Source organism: Adiantum capillus-veneris, chromosome 9 (genome assembly GCF_014529385.1).
Source record: "Adiantum capillus-veneris isolate H3 chromosome 9, ASM1452938v2, whole genome shotgun sequence".
Lineage (NCBI taxonomy): Eukaryota > Viridiplantae > Streptophyta > Polypodiopsida > Polypodiales > Pteridaceae > Adiantum > Adiantum capillus-veneris.
In genome coordinates, this window is record NC_140939.1 from 147,006,001 (window position 1) to 147,011,913 (window position 5,913).

The following is a 5,913-nucleotide window of genomic DNA, read 5'->3' on the forward strand; positions in this document are numbered from 1 at the left end:
GAATCCATTCAACAATGTTCTCCCTCGGCTATGGAAAACCTTCCACTTTACATGGCTAATCTTTCACCTTAACTCAAATGGATCTATTCCCCTCTCACCTAAAATCACCCTACTCCAGTAGAGCTTCAATTCCTCTACCTTCGCGGGAGGACTTAGCTTGATTTTGGGTAAGCTTGCATTGTATAGTTTGGTCTGCTGCACACAACACTTTACACCCTTTTCCACTTTGGCCCACATATCTTAACCTAACCCACCTCATCAACAACACACTTTATCACTTACCCTGCCATGGATAACCTTAATACTCCACAAATACCACCGACAACCCTCACTTTGGATTCAGCTTCAACCGGCTTGGCGGCACCCCCCACACCCTCCCTCCCCGGTTTTGTCTCGGCCACCACGGTTCTTTTGGCGGAAACCTCATCTACCCTTGTGCCTCCAATGCATGCACCCACCGATAACATCGTCGCAGTACCAGACAACCCGCATGCTTTGAATCATTACGAGCATATCACGGAGGAATTGGAAAAACTCCCTGAAGATTCTTTTGACTTCTCCTCGGTGCTTGCCAAAAATGACCTAACCCACAACCGTTAATGTAGCTTCATCCTCCACCATCGACACACCTCTTGTTTTTGAAAAGCCAAAGGTTTCCTCTTCAATTTACCCCTCCACCAATTTGGCATCGCTACCACAACTCAAGAAGCCGGCCGATTTTGAGGTGATTCTCTCCAATTCTATTTTAGAATTCAAGAAGCTACACGGTAAATTAAAAAGAGCTAAAAGTTTCTTGGCACATCTCAATGAGTTACTCCATAACCAAAAAGCTCCCAATAGCCTTTGTATCAAACCTCCCAAGCTTACCATTGATGATTCACAAGCCCAAGCTCTTCTCAATGCCAAGCTCACTTCACTCACTATACGTTTCCAACTTGATTCCACACAAGCTCTCATCCAAGCACAAACTTTACTCATAAAAAACCTTCAATCTTATCTTGATGTCTTACATGCACTTGTTGAAGAACACCTCAATGATGTTAACAATAGGCTTCTCTTGATTTCCATTCTACTACTGTCAAAACATGATTGGAGTCTTAAGCTTAAAGAATGAAAAACCTCCTCTCTCAACCTCTTCCACTTTGAAATCCAAACCTACATCTTGAATACCCATCTAACCTCTACCAACGAAGAAGACACCATACTTGCACGCAAAAGATCTATCAATGCATTGGAAGAGGAGGTCTTTTCCCTTCCCAAAGAACAAACTATAAAAGAACTCGTGGAGCAAGTGGTGGCGGATCACTTGGGTTCAAGTAACCCCAAGGGATGCTTAAATACAAATCACACTAAACCGCATTTCCCCCCCTCCTCTTCCCCAAGTAAACCCTATCCCCCTCCCAAAAAACCCTTCCATTCCACACAAAGAACCTTCAACCCCCTTTCAAAAAACCCTTCCAATCCACTAGACGCTCTACCTACCCTCAACCTTCTCCATTGGACCCTCCATCTATAGCTCCTAAACCATCTCAAGGCCCAACCAATAAACAAACTTTAGAACCTCCCCACCAAGCATATCCTCCCTATGTAAAAAAACCCCACTACACCTATCACCGCAATTTACCTTCTAATCCAGTCTACCCTCTTAAACCCATTAGCCCCCCGCACCCTACCATTTCCCACTCCAATATTTCTCCTCTTGCTTCTTCTTCCCACAAGAAAACTTTCTTTCAAAAGAGCACCTCCCACTACAATGCAAAGCACTCGGGAAAAGCAAGAGGGAGGAGGGATTAGGGCGTAAGCACCCCACTACGTGGGTCCATCTTTCCTTCTCCAAGCCCCCCTCCTCCCGCATCTTTGGATCACCAATACCGCCGTTGCATCACCACTTGATAAAGATTACCTCGAGCTCCCAACCCGCAAAGGACGTTTCAGAAGGAAGTATTGGCTACCCCTTGTAAATCCTTAACACTACAAACTTCTCCTTCTTGGTAAGCTTAAAGCCTTCTCTTTGGAGCTCGGTGTTTCCAACTTTAAAGTACATAACCTTTCACCTAAAACTCTCTCCCTCCCTGAAAAGCAATGCTTAGCTTTAGTTTAAAATACACCCCCCCCCCTCCTTCAAACCCTTCATCCGCTTCTCTTCTTAACGCTCCTACCAAAATGGCAAGAGAATTCAAACAACTCTACCACCCTCTCCTTTCAAAATACCAAATCCTCTTTGGAAGCTGCCATTGCAAAACCCAGCTCTCAACCAAATCTTACTCACTAACCATAATAACCTTAACCTTATTTTAAACTCTAATTTCTTCCCACCCTCTAAACCTCCCCGGTTTGTCATTCAAGCCTCAAATTGGATCCTTCCATTGTCATAAAACCTGCTGACAAAAACCTAGGCTTGGCCATACTACCTTTGGATTGGTACGAAAGTAACGCCCTCACTCACCTCAATGATACCTCCACTTACGATCCTTACCTCTCCATCCCCTTTCCCTTTATTGCTTCCCTCCTCTCCTCCATTACCATCCAATTTTTGACGTTACCTACTTTAGATCGTAACTTCATCCTCTCGCCCCTTGACAAGCAACTTAAACCCTGCCCCATGTATTTCATCCCTAAATTGCACAAACCCTCCCTTGTCTCACAGCCTATTTGCTCCTATAAAGGCTATATCTTTGAAAAAGCTTCCATTTGGCTTCACTCCAACTCTTTCCTATCCTCCTCATCTTTAAACAAAATCTTAAAAACTCTCTCACCCTCATCCAGGACCTTAACAAACTCCCCCTCCCACCCAATACCCTACTCTTCACCTTTGATGTAGAGCCCTCTACCCTAGTATCCCAATCAACCATGGATTTGCGGCTCTCAAAGCCTCCCTTTCTACCCATTTTGACCCTCTCAAAACCCACTTTATTCTCTCTCTTGCGACGCTCATCTTGTCGCACCACTACATTACCTTCAAAGGAAAGTTTTGGAAACAAGTCAAAGGCACCGCTATCAGCTCCAATTTTGCCGTAGTATATGCATGTCTCTTCTTATGCCATTTGGAAACCTCTTCTTCTCTTTTGAATAGTCCTAAACTTCTCTACTTCAAGCGGTATGTAGATGATGCCTTTGGGCTATAGATTGGCTCTAAGGCATCCCTCACCTCTTGTCTAAATAATTATGGAAAAACACTTCAAGATCACATTAAAATCTCTAGCCACATCTCTCCCAACCATGCCACTATCCTTGACATAGGATCTTTTAAAGGAACAAAGTTTGCCTCGTGTAGCCTTTTAGACTCTCACTGCCATCAAAAACCCTTAAATGCCTATAACTACATCCCATGGATCTCGTGGCACCCTACACACTTAAAAGTAGCTTTCATTATTGCTGAACTCAAAAGATTTATCATTAGAGAAAGCTCCTCGGAAGGTTTCATTGCTATCCGCAATCTCTTCTATCAACGCCTTAGGCCAAAAAGATATCCACAAGGTTTTCTTCTTTATGTGTTCAAAAAAGTCACCTATCAAGATCGCACCTCCCTCATGGAGCCCACTCTTCGACTTAAAAAACCACCCCCCATAACCTTCAAGTTACCTTTCACTCCCTCTACCAGAAGGCTATCACCCTCCCTTTGTTTCAACAACCCTATCGCTTCAGCTTGCCAATACAACCCCTCACTCTTGGTTCTACCTAAACCCACCATCTGGTGGACATGTGGGCCTAACCTCCATAGCATGCTTGTACATACCTTGCACCACCCTGGAAGACTCACATAAATCTTTGAATCCCCCTTTGGCTTGCCACACACCTTCGACAAAAATATATATTTGGAAATCTCCGTTTTTTCTGCTTACCCCTACCCTGTAAAATAGTGGACTTTTTTGGTTGGGCTCCTCCCTTCTACTTTGTCCCTTATCTTGTTCACACCTACCCGTTTCCCTCCCTCGGGCGCTCTTTACTTCCGTTTAATTCCCTTCTCCCTTTCCCCCGCCCCCCCCCCCCCCCCCCCCCAACACCACTCCTTTCTCCCTTATCTTGGGGGCTCACCTCAGCTAATTAAGCCCCACCAATCCCTTACCTACCTCTTTCTACACCCCTTGTTAAATCATAAGCCAACTCCACCTACCAATACACCTTTGGTCTACTAGCCCCATAAAAAAAAATTAATTGCTCTACTAGCTCCATGAAAAATATAAAATGGATATTAAAAAATCCTCTTATGTTCCCCTAAATCTGGACCTTTCTCTTCACTCTCTATCTCCCCACTAACTTGGTTATCAAATCACCATCATCTTCAAAAAACATAACTCTATTGGGTACAACATGTCTACCCTAACTCTTTCACTTTGTACTTTTGTACACTACCATTAACTCACTTGTCCCTAACTCTTCCACCCCAACTCTTTCCTATGTACACTTGTACACTACTATTAACTCCCGTTTTTTCCCCCAAAAAATCCACCTCAAGCTGCCCCTATATAAATCACCATTCACTTCCTTCACCTGTATATGAAAACTCACACCACTGATGAGCTCGGTATGAGCGAAACGCGTTTGGTGTCCCACCCTTTTTACCTAAATCACGCCTTAACCTCCCTGTGTATCCCTATCTACTTTAAAGATATTCAACGTTCCACCGTTTTTTTCTCTCTCTATATTTGGAGTCGTTTCACACGCTTTCTGACGTTTTTATCTTACGATTGGGGGCAAGGGACCACCCGATTGGAGGCAGGGGACGGTGGTCCCCTATCCCCAATCGTACCTAGCTAAGTATGCGGTGCCTCCCCATAGAAGCTCATGATGTTCAGGTAAGTCACAATTTGGGAATTATTGTGAGAATTTGTCCTAAACTTCTTGTGAGAGGAGTAACAACCTTCTTGTTGACGTTCCATGCGGGCCTTTCAGAATCACACTTATTTTTTGTTAGGGGCATGGTTTTCATTGCATTTTAGGCACTAAGTACAGACCCACTACCTAATTAGGTTCATAGGCTTCTCAAAGGAATTATAATGGTTTTGAACATTCTGGTTTCTACCTCTTAACTCTGATGATTTAAGCAAGTTAATGCTGTTGTTTTATGCTTGCTAAAACAATGTGTGTGTGTGTGTGTGCGTGCGTGTGTGTGTGTGTGTGTGTGTGTGTGTGTGTGAGAGAGAGAGAGAGAGAGGACTATAATTGGTTGTGTATACTCATCTTCTTCTTTAACTTTCAGGAGGATGTGGTGATTTTCTAGAGGAAACTCATAATCAATAATCTTTGCAAAAAACTTTATTCACAATGTATGTTACAACTTTTGGAGTACTTGACACACCTCTCTCTCTCTCTCTCTCTCTCTCTCTCTCTCTCTCTCTCTCTACCAAGTCAAAGGTCGGAAAGCGCTCTCTCTGACATGGAAAGGGGGGAATAGTCGAAACGCACTTTCTCTCTCTGTCGGGGGGGGGGGGGGGGGCAAGAAAATGGATTTCTTGAAATACCGCAACGCACTACACTTAAATCTTTAGAAACAAGATTGTTGAGAGCATAGAAAATTGCAAGTCTCTAAATTATGAATATTAGCCTTGGCATACCAATCTAACTACACTTGGCCTTCGATAGAACCGAAGTAAAGATATTATCAGTTGCAAATAGAGTTTTCTGAAGCAAAATTTTGTCTATGTAGAGCACAAAATTGTTGATGAACATTTGGAGGACCCCCACGCATATAATTTGCATGATAGATCAAGCACCACAATGTCTCATTGTCATCATGCTATCAATGTACATGCATACATCGCCTCTTAGCCTCGACCGAAACAACGGAAAAAACCGTGAACCCTATCTGACAGCTGTACAACAAAACAAACCGCCAACAAATGCAGCAGCCAAATAACTTAGCCAAGACACACATCAACTCAAGGACACTTTGCAATAGTAAAGGCAATCGAA

At 43.5% G+C, this 5,913-nt stretch overlaps 1 pseudogene; it reads left to right on the forward strand.

Annotated features, from left to right (window-relative positions):
* The first annotated feature begins 288 nt into the window (after positions 1-288).
* On the forward strand, positions 289-1,114 carry LOC147451332 (uncharacterized; annotated as a pseudogene).
* Positions 1,115-5,913: the final 4,799 nt, after the last annotated feature.